The 21,777-nt window shown below is 35.6% G+C and overlaps 1 protein-coding gene and 1 pseudogene across 3 annotated transcripts in view; both read left to right on the plus strand.

The window, feature by feature from the left end:
* The window catches only part of SPAG16 (sperm associated antigen 16), a 995,967-nt gene that overhangs the window by 860,213 nt on the left and 113,977 nt on the right, over positions 1-21,777 (plus strand). The gene's annotated exons all lie outside the window — the stretch shown is intronic.
* On the plus strand, positions 3,410-3,506 carry LOC123600269 (annotated as a pseudogene).

The following is a 21,777-nucleotide window of genomic DNA, read 5'->3' on the forward strand; positions in this document are numbered from 1 at the left end:
CCTTGTGATATGAAGTATTTCAAGTTATATATCTATATTGATTTTAATAATTAGTTTGAGCAAAAGTTCATAAATTTGGAAGTTTGTTGGAAAGTTGTTACTTTATAGAGTTGAAAGAAAATGATTACTTCAAACAATATATTGAAACCTTATTAAAATAAGTCCTAGGAGACTGAAAAAAATGAGAAATAACAGCAGGATTTTGTTTTATATGAATTTCATTGAGCTTAACAAGCCTAAAGGTTGAACTTTGAAGAGTTTTCACCATGTATGTGATTCTCAGAGTATCTACCAAAGAAACTCAGTGAGAATAATTTCATAGAAAATAAGGAAATTTGTGATCTTAATACACAATGCTATAATACTGACAGTATTTCATAGACATGCTGATTATTTCTTGCTTTTCTTTGAAAAATTTATATCATACTGTATCATTTCTGTCTGTATATATTTTTAAATTATAACCCATGCTTGCCAATTTGCCTTTCTTAATGTGGACAGGACATGTAACTGTCAGTCTTCTTTTGCTTAAGATAGAGAGATTGTGGGGAACCTGGATGGCTCAGTTCATTAAGCATCTGCCTGGATTTCAGCTCAGATCATAAATTCACAGTTTTCTATTGGTGTAGAACCTGCTTGGGACTTTCTCTCCCTTCTCCCCCTCACCGCCAGCCACACACATGCTCCCTTTTTTTCTCTTTCTCTCAAAATAAATTTTAAAGAAAAGATAGATTGCATCAGTAAAATCAGCTACTGTGATACTGATACAGTTTTTCTAGATGTAATGAAAATATAAAATTATCTAAATAACTTACAGAACTTGGTATTTTCCTAAGAAGCACCATCTTTGGGTGAAGCTTATTCTTTGATAAATAAATTGAGGAACCAAAAAGAGGCAAAGATGAAAATTTTCAACTTTCAATTATTTTCTACGAAGTTCATACTTTATTTGAGGTTTTGCTAAAATTCATACATACAAATCCCATTTTTCAAATAAAATAATTTATTTTAATTTCTTTGAATGTTTCTGTTTTAACCTAGAATTTAAGTTTGAAACAGTGTCATTTCAAACTTCAGGAAACAAAATTTATCAACTAGTGAGAAAATGCTACATTTTGACCCAAGTGTGGAACCGTGAATTATGAGAATTATTGTGAGCAATTCATTTAAACACTACTTTTTTCTGTATCATATTTTATGCACTTTTGCATAGTTCTTGTTTTGAGAGTTGTATTTGACTTACCTTTCCAACTAAGATAGAGAAACAGTGATTGAATTTATGCTCCTGCCTGAAATAATAACAATAACAACACCAACAACACACAGACAAAATGTATGGCACAAACATTTTCAAGACACTGGACATTGAGCAATGAAGTACAGTGATCCCAGAGAAATAATAAAGTGATCCCTACATTTGCATTAACTTATTACCTTGTGCAAGTTTTTAGTTCACAACTCAAAGAAGAAGAGCCTAGATGGAACTTGGTGAATTCTGTAAGGTCAGGATATGGAAGTGAATTTAGGAATATCAAGGCTTTCAGAATTCACAGAATAGAGTTCTGAAGAGGAGATAGATAGGTATACAGAGAACCCCAGAAATTTGCACAGGGTAAGCATTCATCAAAGAATTGGGAAAGCAGTTCATGTGAGGAAACAATATGAGGCAAAGGAGTCGTCTGAGAAAATTTAAGTGTTGCCAATATGCGCACAGAGTTAATAACACCTGTGTCTACCAGTCACACTGGAAAATCTCAAAATCCATGGGGCATTAAGTAGGGCATTTAGGAGGATTTGCTTCAGTGGTAAGGAATAATTAGAACTAGACTAAATGCTGCTCTGATTCAGATTAATAAGTATTAAAATCAAGAACCAAAAAGATTAAATTATTTCCAAGTAGCTTAATTACATCCCAGAACAAAGCTTAAGAATATTTACAAGAATATTTTAATGTCTAACACTTAAGAAGGTAATATTCACAATGTCTAGCTTTCTTATCAAAGATAACCAGACATAAAAAGAAGCAAAAAAGCACACCTACTATTAGGAGGAAAAAAAAATCAACTGAAACCAGCATAGAACTGACACAGATGTTAGAAGTAACAGAGATTTAAAAACCTATTGTGAGGGGTGCCTGGGTGGCTCAGCTGGTTGAGCATATGACTTTGGCTCAAGTCATGATCTTATGGCTCATGAGTTCGAGCCCTGGATTGGGCTCTGTGCTGAGAGCTCAGAGCCTGGAGCCTTCCTCAGATTCTGTGTCTTCGTCTCTCTCTGCCCCTCCTGCAGCCCCTCCCCCTTTTTCAAAAGTATATAAACATTAATGAAATTAAAAACTTATTGTGCAACCATATGTTCAAAATGTTAGGCAGATACACCGAAACTTTACGAGAGACCCAAATCAAAATGCTAGATATAAAAACTATAATTTCTAAGGTCAAAAATCAACTGGATGGGATTAATGAAAATTTATATATGGCAAAAGAAAAGTATATTGAAACCAAAGACATAGCAATAGAATTGTCCCAAATGACACACAAACAGAAAAGAGAATTTGTTGACCAAGGCGTCATTGAGATCTGAGACAACTTTCAAGTAGTATAATGTACATGTATTTGGAGTCCCTAAAAGAAATGTAGGGAAAGCAAAACATATTTGAAGAAATAATGTTCAAAAATTTTCAAAATATGATGACCAACGAATCAGTGTACTCCAAACACAAAACTACACCAGTGCATATCATATCAAAGTGTTCCTGATAAAGAGAACATTTTAAAGCAGAAAAAAACCCATATTATGTAAAGGGGAACACAATTAAGGATTATAGAAAGCTTATTGCCAGAAATGGTGTGAGGAGACACTGGAGAAACATCTTTAGAGTGTTAAAAAATATCCTCAAAATTGAAAGCAAAATAATGACTTTTTCCATTATACATAATGGAAATGATAGAAGATAGGATATATATACATAAAAAGAAAGAAATAGCACCAGTAATGGCAACTATAAAGTAAATATGTAAGATTTTTTTCTTGGTATTCCATTTTAGGACCTAATGGACAAAGTAAAACAGTGTATCGTGGGATACAGAACATGCATATGAAGAAAATGTGTGACAATAATAATGTAAAGGCCAAGAGAATTGTAAGGTTTTTATACTATATGTGTAAGTGTTAAATCCTAAAGCATCCTCAAAACAACAAACAGTTTTAGAATAAGCCAGCAAAGGAAATAAAATATAAACATAACAGATATTTAATTAATTTAAAAGAAGGAAGAAAAAAATGACAAGGGGAATGAAAAGCAGATAGTAAGATAGAAAGCAAATAAGTTTGTAGACTTAAGCCTGACATATCAATAATCACATTAAACACAAATGGTCTCAATACAATTAAAAATCAGTGATTATAGATCCTTTTGTAGTTCATAAGCATGATGATTGAGTGTTCATGCTGTTGTGTGGCACCCTTATATCTTGTTACGATGTCAGCACATTACCCATCTGACGTGAAAAAAAAATCAGTGATTATAAGATTGAATTTAAAAATGGCCGAAACTAGGGGCGCCTGGGTGGACCAGTCAGTTGAGCGTCTGACTTCAGCTCAGGTCATGATCTCACGGTCTGTGAGTTCCAGCCCCGTGTCAGGCTCTGTGCTGACAGCTCAGAGCCTGGAGCCTGCTTCCGATTCTGTGTGTGTGTGTGTGTGTGTGTGTGTGTGTGTGTGTGTCTCTCAGCCCCTCCCCCACTCATGCTCTCACTCTCTCTTTCTCTGTCAAAAATAAATAAACATTAAAAAAATAAAATAAAAAATAAAAAATAAAAAAGGACAAAACTATATTCTATATATAAGAAAACTTAGAGATGCAAATCATTAAAAGTAAATAGTTGGAAAAGGATAAACCATGCTAACACTAATCAAAAGAATGCTGGTAACATTAATGTCAGACAAAGTAGCTTTCAAAATATAGCATCATGTCATTTTATAATAATGTTAACAAATAAAGTCTGTTAATAAGTAATTTTTAAAAAACATTATAATCCTAAATGTTTTCAAACTGAATCATATAGGGGGCGCCTGGGTGGCGCAGTCGGTTAAGCGTCCGACTTCAGCCAGGTCACGATCTCGCGATCCGTGAGTTCGAGCCCCGCGTCAGGCTCTGGGCCGATGGCTCAGAGCCTGGAGCCTGTTTCCAATTCTGTGTCTCCCTCTCTCTCTGCCCCTCCCCCATTCATGCTCTGTCTCTCTCTGTCCCAAAAATAAATAAACGTTGAAAAAAAAATTTTTTTAAATAAATAAATAAAATAAACTGAATCATATAGCTTCAAAATACATGGTGCAAAAGCTGAGAAATATAAATCCACAATTATATTTGGAAAGATAAATATGCTTTTCTGAATAACTAACAGAACCAGAATTGCCAGATAGAAACACAATAAAGACATAGGAGACCTGAACGGTATCAACCAACTTGACCCAATTGATCTTTACAGAATACTCAAACTCTAAACAGCATAATCCATATTCATTTCAAGTGTAGATGAAGCATGTACTAGGATAGATCACATCTTGGGCAACAAAAATAAGTTTCAATGATTTTATTTATTCTATTTTAATTTACCTTATTTTATTTGAAAGAGAGAGTGTGTGTGTGTGCATGAGCAGAGGAGGGGCAGAGAGAAAGGGAGAGAGAATCCCAAGAAGGCCCCACACCCAGCACGGAGCCTAAAGTAGGACTCCATCTCATCACCACGAGTTCGTGACCTGAGATGAAATCTATAGTCAGATGCTCAACCAGCGGAGCCACCCTGGCTCTCCAAATCTCAATGATTTTTAAACGATTCAAGTCATACAAAGTATTTCAATGACTGAAATGGAATTAAATTATAACTCATTCAGTTCCCAAATATTTGGAAGGCAAATAATCCAAGGTTCAAGGAATCCAAAAGGGAAATAATAAAGTACTTTGAAATGAATGACAGTGAAAAACAAACATATCAAAAGCTATTGGATGCCACTGAAGCAGACTTTGAGAGGAATTTATAGCACAAAATGATATTACAAAAGACAAAAATGGCTCAAAATAACAACCCCAGCTTTCACTTTAAGAATCCAGAAGAGGGGCGCCTGGGTGGCGCAGTCGGTTAAGCATCCGACTTCAGCCAGGTCACGATCTCGAGGTCCGGGAGTTCGAGCCCCGCGTCGGGCGCTGGGCTGATGGCTCAGAGCCTGGAGCCTGTTTCCGATTCTGTGTCTCCCTCTCTCGCTGCCCCTCCCCCGTTCATGCTCTGTCTCTCTCTGTCCCAAAAATAAATAAACGTTGAAAAAAAAAAATTAAAAAAAAAAAAAAGAATCCAGAAGACATGAGAATTAAACTTAAAATGAATAGAAGAAAGGATATAAGGCTAGGTGGAGTTAAGGTGATGGAATAGTAGGACTTTATGTTTGCCTCGTCATTTGAATACAGCTAGATAATTATCAAATCATTCTGAACAAGCAGGAAATCTGAGGACTGAGAGGACAAATTGCACAACTAGAGGGAGAAAAGGGGCCACATCATGGAATGTAAGAGGTACAGAGACATGATTTGGGGGAGGAAATAATCACAGGTGCTATGGAGGGGAGGGAGCCCTGATCACAGAAAGGAGAGAGGGGAGAGAGGGAAAGCAGCATGTAGGAGATTGCACAAGAAAAACACTTTGCCAAAACCATTGACTGGAAAACAAGACGGGATGATTATTGCATTTTTACAAGCTGCAGAGCTGGAAGTTTGAAGTTTTTGAAGTTAGCACCATTGCCAGGGTCAAGCCTGGCAGGCTCATTGGTGGTCCCATGGAGGAGGGCAGAGGCCCGGGAGAGGATAGCATACTCTGAGGATTCCCTGAGTAGCACTAGGAGAGAAGTTCCCCTTCGTGGAGTGCATTTGGGAGAGGTGACATTGCCTCTTGGGGACAAAAGAGTCAGCAGGCCCCAGTGAGCTCCCACATTCATAAACATAGAAGTAGAGACACCTGCTGAGGACAGATAACCTGGACACCAGCTTTTTGCTATGCTTTACCATAAAATCCAAGCCCCTGTGCAGTTGTGTAACTGCTTTTCTTGGACAAACTGGCACCAGACACAGTGTGGCAAGACCCTCCATAGAGGATAAGTGTGGGTCCCCATCATGCCAGGTCCCTGAAATTTGGTTTTGAAACCCAGCCATGCACCTGAGATAAAACACAGGATTACTGAACTGCCAGGAGGAGAGACAGCTTGGACACTGATAGGGTGAGAACAGAGATCTGATGTAAGCCTGGGACACAAGAAGAGAGGTTATTCACTCTTCTATGAGTGCTTCCTGAATAATGGCAGGCATGAACTCCTATCTCTGGGGACCAGAGCAGGCCATCGCAATATTTCACCCCTCCCATCAGCAAGGACACACTTAAGTGATCCACATAGCACACACAGTGTAGGTTTGAGCCTCTTACACCAAGCCCCATCCCCATGCACTCTGCAGGTGCCTTTTTTATTTGGGATATGTGATTGGAGCCAGACAAGAGCAGGCACCTCCCCCAAAGACCAGTACAAACCCTTGCATACACCAGGTCTGCTGATCATAGAATGCTCTAGTGGAAATAGGGCCAGGCACAGGCTCTCCTAACACACAAAGACAGAGACCTGGATAAAATGCCAAGACAGAGGAATTAAAGAACAAAAAGAGGTTACAGCCAGGGAGCAAATCAAAACAGATATAAGTAATATGTCTGAACCAGAATTTAAAACAATAATTATAAGGATACTAGCTGGGCTTGTGAAAGGCATAGAAGATGCCAGGAAGTCCCTCACCACAGAGACAAAGGACCTAAAAACTAGTCAGCTCAAAATAAAAAAAAAAAATATTTTAACCAAGATGCAAAAACAACTGAATGTAATGACTACATGGATGGGAGAAGCAGAATGAATAAGTGATATAGAAGATAAAATTATGGAAAATAATGAAGTTAAAAAGAAGAGGGAAAGAATATATTGAAAGACTAATGTAGACGTAGAGAACTCAGCAACTCCATAAAGCATAATAACATTTGTATCATAGGAATCCCAGAGGAAAAAGAGAGGGAAAAGGGGGCAGACGGTTTGTTTGAATAAATTAAAGCTGAAAATTTTCCTAATCTGGGAAGGAAACAGATATCCAAATCCAGGAGGCACAAAGAACTCCCCTCAAAATTGATCAACAAAAGTTGGCCTACATCAAAACATATCATTGCAAAATACAGAGATAAGGAAAAAATCCTGAAAGAAGCAAAGGAAAGAATCTCTAAACTGCAAGGGAAGACAAATCACATTACAGAACATCTCTCCACAGAAACCTGGCAGGCCAGAAGGGAGTGGCATGATTATTCAATGTGCTAAGTGGGAAAAATATACAGCCAAAAATACTTTATCCAACAAGGTTGTCATTCAGAATAGAAGGAGAGATAAAGAGTTTCCTAGAGAAACAAAAAGTAGAGTTTGTGACACCTAAACCAGCCCTGTATGAATATTAAAGGAGATTATTTGAGTGGGAAAGAAAAACCAAAAGCAACAAAGACAAGTAAGGAACAGAGAAAATCTCCAGAAGCACTGACTTTTTATAGGCAATACAATGGGACTAAATTCATATCTATCAATAATAACTCTGAATGTGAATGGACTAAATTCTCCAATTAAAAGACATAGGACATCAGAATGGATAAAAAAAAAATACCCATCTATATGCTGCCTAGAAGAGACTCATTTTAGACCTAGAGACACCTGAAGATTCAAAGTGAGGTGATGGAGAACCATCTATCATGCTATAGACATCAAAAGAAAGCTGGAGTAGCCATACTTATATCAGACAAACTAGATTTTAAACCAAAGACTTTAACAAGAGATAAAAAAAGGGTACTATATCATAATAAAGGGATCTATCCAACAGAAGATCTAACAATTTTAAATATTTATGTCCTAACTTGGAAATACCCAAATATATAAATCAAGTAATAACAAACATAAAGAAACTCATTGATAACAATATAATACTAGTAGGAGACCTTGACACCTCATTTACAACAATGGACAGATCATCTAAGCAGAAAACCAAAAGGTAACAATGGTTTTGAATGACACACTGGATCAGATTACCTAACAGATATATTCAGAATGTTTCGTCCTAAAGCAGCAGAATACACATTCTTTTTGAGTGCACATGGGGCATTCTCCAAAATAGATCATGTACTGGATCACACATGAGGCCTCAACAAATACAAAAAGATTGAGATCATACCATGTATATTTTCAACAATTCTATGAAACTTGAAGTCAACCACAAGAAAAATTTTGAAAAGACCAAAAATACATGGAGGTTAAAGAGCATTCTACTAAAGAATGAATGGGTTAACCAGGAAAATAAAGAAGAAATAAAAAAAATACATGGAAGCAAATGAAAATTAAAACACTACAGTCCAGAACCTTTGGGGTGCAGCAAGGAGGATATATTTAGCAATACAGTCTTACCTCAAGAAGCAAGAAAGCTCTCAAATACACAACCTAACTTATACTTAAAGTAGCTAGAAAAGGAACAGCAAATAAAGCCTAAACCTAGGAGAAGAAGGGAAATAATAAAAATTAGAGCAGAAATAAATGACATAGAAACAAACAAACAAAACCCAGTAAGGCAGATCAATGAAACTAAGAGCTGGTTCTCTGAAAGAATTAATAAAATTGATGATCCCCTAGTCAGAGAAAGGACCCAAATAAAAAACATCATGAATGAAAGAGGAGAGATCACAACCCACACCACAGAAATACAATCTTGAGAGAATATTATGAAAATTGTATGGCAACAAATTGGGTAATCTGGAATAAATGGATAAATTCCTAGAAACATACAAACTACCAAAACTGAAACAGGAAGAAATAGAAAATCTGAACAGACCCATAACCAACAAAGAAATTGAATCAATAATCAAAATTCTCCCAACAGATAAAAATCCAGGGCCAGATGGCTTCCCAGGGGAATTCTACCAGACATTTAAAGAAGAGTTAATATCTATGCTTTGCAAACTGTTCCAAAAATATAGAAATGGAAGGTAAACTTCCAAACTTATTCTATGAGTCTAGCATTACCTTGATTCCAAAACCAGACAAAGAACCCAGTAAAAAGGAGATTTACAAGTCAATACCCCTGATGAACATAGATGCAAAAATTCTCAACAAGATACTAGCAAATTAAATCCAACAGTACATTAAAAGAATCACTCACCATGATTAATTAGGATTTATTCCTGGGCTGATGAGGTGGTTCAATATTCCCAAATCAATCAATGTGATACGTTACATTAATAAAAGAAAGGATAAGAGCCATATGATTCCTCAATAGATGCAGAAAACACATGTGACAAAACACGGCATCCATTTGTTGTTGAGGGATAAATACCTTCAACAAAGTAGGAATAGAGTAAATATACCTCAACATCACAAAGTCCATATGCAAAAGACCCACAGCTAATATCATCTTGAACAAGGGAAAACTGAGAGCATTTCCACTACAGTGAGGAACAAGACAGGGATGTCCACTCTCACTATGGCTATTTAACATGGTACTGGACGTCCTAGCCTCAAAAATCAGACAAAGAAATAAAAAGCATCCAAATCAGGAAGGAAGAAGTTAAACTTTCACTATTTGCAGATAACATGATACTGTGTATAAAATCCAAAAGACTCCACCAAAATATTGCTAGAACTGATACATAAATTCAGTAAAGTTGCAGGCTATAAAATCAATGTACAGAAATCCATTGCCTGTCTATACGCCAATAATAAAAGAGCAGAAAGAGAAATCAAGGAACTGATCCTACTTACAACTGTACCAAAAACCATAAGATACCCAGGAATAAACCTAACCAGGAGAAAAAAGAACTATAGAATACTTATAAAAGAAATTGAAGGTGTCACAAAGAAATGGAAGAAACATTCCATGCTCATGGATTGGAAAAATAAATATTGTTAAAATATGTATATTACCCAAAGCAATCTATACATTTAATGTAATCTCTATCAAAATACCACCAGCATTTTTAAGAGCTATAGAAAATAATTCTAAATTTTTATGGTACCACAAAAGACCCCAAATAGCCAAAGCAATACTGAGACACCAAACCAAAGCTGGAGGCATCACAATTCTGGAGCCCAAGCTATCTTACAAAGCTGTAGTCATCAAGACAGTATCAGACTGGCACAAAAACACACACATCAATCAATGAAGCAGAATAGAAAATGCAGACATGGATCCACAATTATATGGTAAACTAATCTTTAACAAAGCAGGAAAGAATATCCAATAGAAAAAAAGACAGTCTCTTCAAAGTTTATTTTTTTTTTTCAACGTTTATTTATTTTTGGGACAGAGAGAGACAGAGCATGAACGGGGGAGGGGCAGAGAGAGAGGGAGACACAGAATCGGAAACAGGCTCCAGGCTCTGAGCCATCAGCCCAGAGCCCGACGCGGGGCTCGAACCCACGGACCGCGAGATCGTGACCTGGCTGAAGTCGGACGCTTAACCGACTGCGCCACCCAGGCGCCCCAAAGACAGTCTCTTCAATAAGTGGTAGTGGGAAAACTGTACAGCAACATGCAAAAGAATGAAACTGGACCACTTTCTTAGACCATACACAAATGAATACCAGTGGGTTTTGTTTCTAATTTTTTATTCTGTTAATTTAATATTCCATGAAGTTAATGTATTTTACAAAATGTTCATGTTTAGACATTATGTTGTTCATTTCTTCTAAATGCAGAGGAGCGTTTATATTGTAATTGTGTGGTTTCCAAGTTGCCCTGGCTACTTATCTAACAGGAAGTGGTTTACCAGATATATTCTTCATTTTGACTAAGGACTTAAAGAGAGATAATTGTTTAATTCTCATATTTATTTTTTCTACAAACTTCGCCTCAACATTTTAGAGCTGAAAAGGATCACAGAACTCTTGTAGGCTATCACCTCATGGTATGAAGGCCAAATGTGGATCCAATTTAAATGCCTAGGTTCAAATCTAAAGAATAATTAGTGGCAGAGTTGGAACCAAAGTTCAAGTCTCATAATATCTACTCCAAAATTCTACATGAGACATAATGCAGGCCACTTCAACTTGATATATTATATATGGTGGCATAATGGATTTTCTAAGTAGATTGAAAAAAGTCTGCATGGACTGACAGATTATTTGAGAGGAGACAAAAAGGATCACAGCCGGTTCTGATGAAATAATGATAGGAGTTATTATCTACATCAGATACTGACTCAGTAACTCAGTACGAGATATATAGACAACAGCAACCAATATTCTAAAATATTTGTGGTATGGAAAAAAATATACAGTTTAGAAAAAGCACAAAAATGGGGCGCCTGGGTGGCGCAGTCGGTTAAGCGTCCGACTTCAGCCAGGTCACGATCTCGCGGTCCGTGAGTTCGAGCCCCGCATCAGGCTCTGGGCTGATGGCTCAGAGCCTGGAGCCTGTTTCCGATTCTGTGTCTCCCTCTCTCTCTGCCCCTCCCCCATTCATGCTCTGTCTCTCTCTGTCCCAAAAATAAATAAACGTTGAAAAAAAAAAATAAAAAATAAAAAAATAAATAAAACAAAAAAAAAAAAAAGAAAAAGCACAAAAATATATGCTGGGTGATTATTAATTATTATTAATGATTCCAGTGATTGCCAGTCTTTTGTCAGTAAATTGATTTTACTCTGGTTTCCTAACTGGATAATTTGTTTGTCTTACCTACATAAGTTATTTTGTTGCATTATTATCATAATTATATGTATGAATCATTTTTCTTGAAGGTGTAAGGACTTTTTTTTCTTGTTAATTTATGGCTTAATAATAATAGCAACAACAAAAAATAGCAAACACTTATAGGGTGATAAATATATGCCTGCCACAAATTAGCACTCTATAACAACTTATATATTTTCACTCCTTTAAAATACATCAGCCACTTCTAAATACATTACATATTTTAGCTCCTTTAATTGTCACAAAAACTTTTAAGTTTGGTGCTTTTACTATCTCCATTTTACAGATGAGTAAACCAAGGAAAATATACTAAGTTGTGGAGCAGGATAAACTCTGAGATAATGTTCTTAACCACTTTTAAAACATGTAAAATTAGCTTTTTAAAAAAAAATGTTTGACACTTTAGCTAAAATTGAGAGGAAAGGTTACATTGCAAACTAATAGTTTCTGCTGATATTGGCAGGATTTTTGCTGCTCCAGTAGTTTCTGTTTAATGAGCAAATTGCTTTAAGTACTCATATACCACTGTGGCACTAAGAATAAAGATATTTAGTCAATTTCTCTCTCATTTGTGATAATTCCAATGCTGCCTATTTGTACAATAGCACTCTGAATTTAATTTTAAAAAATGTGACATTAAGAAATTAATATTATAAACAAAAAACTAATGCAAAAAAGGGAGCGATAAAATCTATAATTTATTAAATAAAACACATTAGAATCATTCATTACAATGTTGTTATGAAAACAATGATTAATACTCAAAATGTATTTTATTGATTTGAGCTCATCAGTAAGGAGACCTACAGACATGTAGCAATAAAGACCATACATATATACATAGGGATATTAATGAATGTCCATAGCTTCATATAGCAACCTCCTTTCTTCAGGGGTTATATCTGGTAGTGGATGTCCCCTGAAAGAGTCTGCTCCATGCATCAGAACACCAAAACCCTTCCATGTCACTAATAAGGCCTCATTATTTTATGTCATATTGCTTTTTCTTCTCCCCTTTGTTTTGATGAATTTTATCAGTCCTCCAAAACCCAGTTTAATTAACTTATCTCTGAAGTTTGCCTTTAATTTGATTCCTTTCTCCTGTGACTTTTCCACAGCACTGAAGTCTGTACACCACATCTAGCACTCAGTTATATGGTCTGGGATGTTAAGTATTGATTCTAATTACCAGACTGTGTATGTATTAAATAATACACACCTTGAGGATGGGGTCTCTGTTTTATGTTTCTTTAACTCTCCAGCACTTAGCACACAGCCACAGACTCTTAGGAGCACTCTGATCCTTTTGCTTTTGTCTACTTAAAAAAAAAATAAAGACCATTTTGCATTTTAATGTACAATAGTGACTTTAGCAGGCTCCTGAACTCACTTCCTTCCAGACACACCAAAACTACAGCTGCACACACAGCAATTCCCTCTGAAAAAATCCAAAACCTAGCTGAGTAATTCCTATACATTAAGCTAATGACCAAAGAACCACATGGAAGCTGGTAAGAAAGACTGAAATGCATTCTTACCATAAACCATACCCCCTAGCACAGCAACATAAAATCAAAAAGGAACTCCCAGCTCCCAGCTTCTCCGATATCTGAAAGGTTTGGACCCCACATCTAGCACCCCAACTTTTAAGACTTTCACCTGAGGGATGGGCAACCAAAACACTCAACTCTGAAAGCCAACAAGGCTTATGTCCATGAAAGCCATAAGACTGTAACATTAGTCTTACCAGGACATGCTGTGGCCATCTCTACAGGGCTCAGCACAGAGGAGGAGGAAAGAAATGCCTGTGTCCCAGATTTTCTCCCAAAGAGGCCTATTTGCATATTTAAAAACTGAGAATGCCATCTCCATATTCTCCCTCTGGCACTACAGGTCACCATGTCTCCCTGGAAGGAGCTTGTAAACATGTGTAGCTAGACTTACGAAGAAAAAAAAGAGACAGGACTCAAATAAATAAAATTAGAAATAGGAGATATTACAGCTGATATCATGCAAATACAAAAGATCATAAGAATCTACTATGAAGGGGTGTGTGTGGGTGCCTCAGCCACTTGAGCATCCAACTCTTGATTGCAGCTCAGGTCATGATCTCATGGTTTGTGTATTTGAGCCCCAAGTCAGGCTCCATGCTAAAACCATGGAGCCTGCTTGTGATGCTCTCTCTCCCTCTGTCTCTCCCACTCTCTCTCTCTCTCTCATTCCCTCAAAATAAATAAAGTTTAAAATAAGATGTTCACAAACAAAACAAAACAAAACAAAACAAGAAAAGAATCTATTATGAATAATTGTATAGCAACAAATTGGACAACCTAGAGGAAATGGATAAATTCCTGAAAAAAAAAACAGCCTAACAAGACTGAATTATGAAGAAATAGAAAACCTAAACCTGATAAAGGCAGAGTATGATAAACCTACAGCTGACATCATGTGTAATGGTTGAAAGCTGAAAGCTTTTTCTCTAAGATCAGGAACAAAACAAGGGTGCCCACCCTCACCACTTCATTTAACATAGTATTGAAGGCCCTAGCCAGAGAAATTAGGTAAGACGAAGAAATAAAAGACATCCATATTGGAAAAAAAGGGAGTAAAACTATCTCTCTTTATATATGGCATGATATTACATGTAGAAAACCCCAATGTCTTCACCAAAAAAGTGTTAGAAGTAATAAACGAATTCAGTAAAGTTGAAAGATATAAAATCAATGTACAAAAATAAGTTGCATTTATACACACTTACAATGAGCTATTAGAGAAATTAAGAAAATAATCCCATTTATAATTGCATAAAAAAAATTAAATACTAGCAATAAATTTAACCAAAGAGGTGAAAGATCTATTTTCTGAAACCTGTAAGATGTTGATGAAAGAAATTGAAGAAGACACAAATAAATGGAAAGATAATTTATACTCTTGGACCAGAAGAGTTAATATTGTTAAATACTACTCCAAACAGCCTGCAGTTTCAATTCAATCTCTATCAAAATTTTAATGACATTTTCCACAGAAAAGGGAAAATAATCCTAAAATTAGTATGGAACAACAAAAGACCCCAAATAACCAAAGCGATCTTGAAAAAAGAATGGTACAAACTTTCAGCTTAAAATGAATAAGGTCTGAGGATCTAATGTAAAACATAGCAGCTACGGTTGATAATACTATATTATATAGTGGAAATATGCTGGAAAAGTAGAACTTAAATGTTTTCACCTAAATAAATAAATAAATAAATAAATAAATAAGGTAGGTAGGTGATGTGTTGATTAACTAGATGGAGAAATCCTTTCACAGTGTATAGGTATATCAAATCATTACAATATACACTTTAAATATCTTAAATTTTATTTTTCAATTATACCTCAATAAAGCTGAATTTTTTTTAAAGTCCATATTCCTTTGGATGTGGGCGTAGTACTAATTAACATAAAGGAAGAGTGAGCGAAGAGTTTTCTTCCCCAAAGGGCTCTGGATCATGCTGTGTTGAGGTCTGTAGAAGCAGAAAATTTTAAATCCAGCCAAATATTTATTAGGTTGAATGTAACTGATGCCTTCATTGGACAAGAAAGTCTGTTGGTACCTCTAATCTAGTCCAAATTCATTACCAAATAATTCTTTATCAAAGAATATCCAGTGATCTCAAAATGTTTATGCTAGTGCTTATTTATTTCTCCAAAATCCACATAACACCTCAAATAATACTATAAAAGGACTAAATAGAGTGTTTTTTTTAAATAATAGTGGTGACTTGTTCTAATGTTCCTTGGCTGAATGCTTTAGAACATTAAAAATGATTGATGCACCTGTGAAAGTATTAGTGCTCCCCATAATAGGCTAATGGTAGATCACCTTATTGAATGCCATCTCCCTTGTCTCTTAAGTTGAGTTATAACTGCCTTGAAAGATTGTATTTTCTAATTATTTTAGAGTTACTGAATTAGCTATGAATTAAGCTAGAAAGATGAACTTAGTGATTAATAAATAAAGCCCTTTGCAAAGCATGTTTTTAGTCACATATTAATTTTGATACCAGATTTCCCAAATCCCACTATTACACCCACAAAAATAAAATCTTAGTTTTTCATGTCTTTCGTCCTTACATATTTAGCAATTCCAGCACATTGCATAGTCTGCTGTTACCTTCTAAACCACTTCATATTGTGGTATTCATCGAAATGTTGACTTTGAATGATTATTGAGCTCCATCCGTATATGCGCTGAAAAGTATCTGAAAGTAAAAATAACTCTACTCTTCACATTCTGTTTCTTTTATCTTTTCTCTATTATAAGAACTTATCAGTGATTTCTTTCTGTATCCCATTATAGGAATGGCATCATGAAATAAAATATATGCTGACAGTTCACAGATTTATTGTATTTCATATATTCACATTTTAAAGAGTGATGTTTCTCAGTTAAATGAATCCAAAAAGATTAAATCTTTTTAAAAGGAATCAATTCTTTCAGAGTGGTATTTTTTGCCAGCATGTCTTGATCAGACTATAATTGGGTATGGGCTTACCGAGACTGCAGTACTTTTCATCTATTCATCTACTTGAGGTAGAATTATTTTTAATCCTAATATATTAGCATATTGATTTTCTGTCTAATCATTACAATCGAATGCATTCACATTAGTGTATCTCAATGAAAGCATCAACACCAATAGAAAATTACATTTTGAAAGTAGATTTGAGTCACATACTTGAAAAATCAGTGTGTGTAGAAATTAAAAGTCCAATTTTCATAGATATTAGCTTAAATTGTTTCCAGTGAAATGTCAACTAAACTTCTGGAAGAACCTAGCTCTAGGACAAGTTGTGATCACCTGTCTCCTTGAACTCAAAATTTGCTACTGCTCACTTGTCATCTATCAACAGTGACTATGGCTGATACCCAATCTGAGTCAACAGCAAATCGTGGACATAGTCACAGGAACTCCACTGAAATCCTGATGTTTGGCTATATATATTCCATGCTTATATGGCTGTAAACAGCCTGCTTTATACCTGCATATACATATCCCTTTCCTAAAGGGAGTTTGTCAAATGAAACACAGTAATGCTGATGTCTAATCTTACTGTCTTTCCCAAGGTGCTCGTCTGATGCCAAACTACAAATCTAGCTAGATCTTGAGTATGTAACCAACATTAATGACTGTTCTAATACAGACTTAATTTTATTATCTCACAGGAAGGAGAATGCTTGGTGTATTGCAGACTAATGCTTGTGCCCATATTCCTCTGTGAGTTCTAGATCTGTAGTCATGGTCTCAGTGCTCTCTATACAGGGTTTAGTGAAATCAGGCTAATTGACTTGTGAGGTTGAGGATAAAAAGATGGCATCCAGATCTAGCATTAAGAGGTAGTTCATGTGCATGCTAGATAGTGCTCTGGTCTACCACTTCACTGCATTTATGAGATCAGAATCTCTGTTTTCATCATCACTTTCTGCCGAGTCATGCAGTTGGCATCCAAGAAGAGAAAGTAGGCAGGACATTTTATGACTGGTGAATCTGTGTGATAACTACTTAATCAATGCATGCTCTATTATACAACCAATTTTTTGTTCATATCCATACCATGAGGAATATGTTTTTTTTTTTAATTCTAAACTTATTTCATTCTCTAATGAAATACCCTTTTCCAACTAGCATTTCTTAAGTATATATATTTTTGCATCTTACCCACAATAAGCAATCCCTAAGGGATTCTGAATACCCTCCTTCTCCAAGCTCCCCTTAATTGGAAAAGAAAGTATGTAATATCAGACCAGGGTAACCAATCTTGAATACATTCTCAAACTATTTCCTTAGCCATCTTCAGTTAATTTATCTTTCTAAAAGTTTCCCTTTGGGGCGCCTGGGTGGCGCAGTCGGTTAAGCGTCCGACTTCAGCCAGGTCACGATCTCGCGGTCTGCGAGTTCGAGCCCCGCGTCGGGCTCTGGGCTGATGGCTCAGAGCCTGGAGCCTGTTTCCGATTCTGTGTCTCCCTCTCTCTCTGCCCCTCCCCCGTTCATGCTCTGTCTCTCTCTGTCCCAAAAATAAATAAACGTTGAAAAAAAAAAAATAAAAAAAAAAAATAAAAGTTTCCCTTTAATTAATAGGTTCAGATGTGATTTTCTCCAAGAAATAATGACATCTTGAAATACACAACTCTACTTCTCAGTCTACATAGTGTACTTATAGATAGTGTGAAAACTGCCCTCACATACCTCTTCTTTTTTTCTTAATTAAAAAGAATGAAACAGAAATTATCACAAGAAAGATTAATACCAATGGTGTACATTTAAAAATTAAGAATTGTAAACTTTCAAGAATAAAAGTATTTCCATACTAATAAGTTAAATTATTCAAAGAAAAAAATATTTTGCATGGGTTTTAGTATGTGAATCATTTCCTTTATGATGAAAATGATCATGTTTAATGATGTGAATCATATCTTTTAACAGTTATGATAAATCTCCCAAATCCGAACTGAAAATTGTGTGTCAGAGGCTTCCAAGTTAAAAACAAAAGAAATGCCCTCCCCGGGTACGTTAGTGATTTTTAGAAATGTATTCTGCCTCGATTTATGCATTTGAATACCACTTGCTAAATTCACCTGCTGCACTAATGTGTACTTTGGTTTCATGCAGAGATAAAGATAACTCATTATATCCTTTTAATAACTTGAATCCAAATGGCTATGGAGAAAATAATTTTCATCCTGGGTAAGTTTAGTTGTATCCTTAAGGTGTACTTGGGCCTGCCTTTGAGTCTTTAGCGTAGGTTTCTGCGTTTCATATTTGTTTAGGGTAGGACTAGGACATTTCCGGTTAGGTTAATCCTCTTATAAGTCTCAATTCTCATGGACAGAAATCTATATACTGGCCTCCCTCCATGTGTCCTAGCCTAGTGAGCTGCATTGATTTGATTTCTAGAAATTTGATCATCCACACTAATGATCTTTTATCACCTTATGTATGGACAGCCCAAGACATTGGGTTATTATTTGACTTGAACAGCAATCTATCCTTACAATAAAAGTGATTTATACTTATTTTTCAGAAGTATCATTCAGTTACTCTAACCAAAAGGTTTTCTACAGTGGAATATAATTAGGACCCTATTTCTGTACGGTCTTTGCATTTCTTGCTTTCAGGCAAATTACCTCATTTCGTTTCTGTTGGGACAGATCCTGCTGACAAAGCATTCAAGTCAGGGCTAATCACTGTCAAAGTGAAGTGGAAAATGGAAGCAACCTTTTTTTTTTTTCTTTTTTTCCAAAAAAAAAAATCACTTAGTATAAAAAAACCATGATTACAGAAAATAAATAAACAAATAAAACTACCTATAAATATCTTATTACATAATTTTAAATGACTAAACTGTCGTTAAAATGTTAACTAAACAAAATATATTTTAAAAAAAGATAAGTCAAACCAAATATTTACTTTAAGTAAATTGAATCTATCACATGTCTACATTAGTGTCATCCTCAAGAAAATGAATCACCACCAATATTTGTGAATGGTGCAATATACACTTGCTATACAAACTAAGAGTAGTATGTGCATTCCTGAAAAAAGAAAAAAACTTTGTGAATTTTAAATCACTTTTTATGTAATTTTAAGGGCTTCTTTCTCCTAGATCTTTCTCTTATCATCTGTCAAAGGATTCCCAGAATTCAATTACATTTTATTTATTTGGATATATTTGGGAAAACTTCTCTAAAATGTCATTTTATTTTTAGTAAAGTTGAGAAATGTTAAGCCAAACTTAACCTTGTTGTAAAGCTTAAATAAGGCAGGTCACAGCTTTGGTGTGTAAGAGTTCCATAAATATTAGCTATTTTGAAAAGTTTTTCATTATTCCTGATGATTATCCCTAACATTCACTAGTTTAAAAAGTCTCCAAATTAAATAATTTTTCTTTTTTTCTTGTTTCACATGATTTTTTTTTTCCAATTCCTCTATCCATGATCCTTTTCCAGGAACTTTTTGTTATTTCCAAAATAAAATTCCTGAAATGAGCAGTCAAATGTGAATTCCATACTGGGCTAATGACCAAGAAATGGCAACATATCATTTAATGTGGGTTTTTTTAATGTTTATTTATTTATTTTGGGAGGGAGAGAGAAAGAACAGGAGCAGGAGTTTGAGAGGGGCAGAGAGAGAGGCAGAGAGAGAGAGAATCCCAAGCAGGCTCCACACTGTCAGCACACAGACCTCGATGTTGAAAACCATGAGATTAGGACCTGAGCTGAAACCAAGATTGGGACGCCCAACTGACTGAGCCACCCAGACACCACCACCCCATTTAATTGTTTTTTCTGTTGTTCTTGTTGTTTTTTTAAGAACTTCATGATATATGATTAAGGTTTGTTTCTGTTTTTTTTTTCCAAATTTCTTTTTGCTTTTCTATATTATTAGGCAATGATCTCTGCCTTTATTAAGCTACCTATAACGATTTTTAAGTAAAGAGATTATTGTTAATTTAAATATATCTCTATGCACTAACAATTTTAAATCTGTCTCATAATGACATTATTGATTTGTCTACTTGGGTTGTTATATTTTTATCTAGGCCTGATAACTTTTAATGTATTACAACTTTTCCTGTGGCTCAACATTACATGACTAACATTCCACTTTATTATATAATAAATGGATAGATTGAATATTAGCAAATACTTGCTCAAGTAATTTTATTTCCTTTCTACAAATAAGTACGTTAACTATTTTGCCTTGGATTACATTTCCTTAATAATGCAATCAATACTATTCTATGAATAATATTTTTCACATATTTTAAATAGTTTTTCTTCTTAAGTTCCATTTATGTTAATAGTTACATAATGTAAGAATTTATGGATGACCTTATTAATATTGAGTTATACTTATTCATTTGGGATTTCTAAAATTGTTTTGGGAAGTCTTAAGTTTACACTAAGTGCTGACTTATTTGTCTCCCAAATTCTAAAATATGGCTAAAGTCCTAAAGTTCAATTTTGAATTTTTAGTTTTATTACTTATTTAAGTCAGGTGCACAGACTCAAGACTAGAGAGTGTCTCTGGATTTTAATCTAACCTCTAACACTTACTAGTGAAACCTTGAGTAAGATACTTCATATCTTCTTGAATATCTTGTTGAATCTGGAAGGATGGCTGCTTTTAGGATAACTGCAAGTGGGAAGAAGAGAAATTCCATTGCAGCGGAATAGCATAATGAAGACCTGAACAAGAAATGGTCAGGAGACCCAGAGAGATTTGACTGAGCCAGAGGAGGCACATGTTGGGATGAGCTAGGAAATGTTTGGAAATGATAGTTATGTTGGGTTGGGTTCACATTATGGAAGACCTGAAACAGCCAGAAAACTAACAGTGGAGCAGAAGGGTATCATGAGAGCTGTTTCAATAGGAAATTCATGCATGCAGAAAGAGAAATAAACAATGAATATCATTATAAAGCAAGAAAGTAGCTACTGTGTTATCCTGATGTATAGTGAAGAAGGTTGAACAGAATGTGATTTTAAAAAGAGGGAGGGGTGCCTGGGTGGCTCAGCTGGTTAAGCGTCCAACTCTTCATTTTGGCTCAGGTCATGATCTCACGGTTCAGTTCCTGAGATGCAGCCCCGCCGGCTTCGCCCTGACAGCACAGAGCCTACTTGGGATTCTCTCTCCCCCTCCCCCTCTGTCACTCCCCTCCTCTCAAAATAAATAAATAAATAAACATTTAAAAAAAAAAGATGTAACACTGTGAGAGGACCCTAACGGAAAATTGTGTGGATGGAGGCTCCAGAGCCCATCATCTCCCAGTCACAATTCCTCGCTTCATCTATCTTTTCCCACTGTTTTTCAGTAGCAAGAAAGGAAGATTTAAAAGTGGAGTGAGGGGAGCATCAGTACATGGGCAGGCAGCAGTGGGAGCAGTCAGGAGATAGGATAATGGTACTGCCATCTTGAGTAGCTTCTTTTGTGCGGACAC

The sequence above is a fragment of the Leopardus geoffroyi genome, chromosome C1 (assembly GCF_018350155.1).
Source record: "Leopardus geoffroyi isolate Oge1 chromosome C1, O.geoffroyi_Oge1_pat1.0, whole genome shotgun sequence".
In the NCBI taxonomy this organism is placed as follows: domain Eukaryota; kingdom Metazoa; phylum Chordata; class Mammalia; order Carnivora; family Felidae; genus Leopardus; species Leopardus geoffroyi.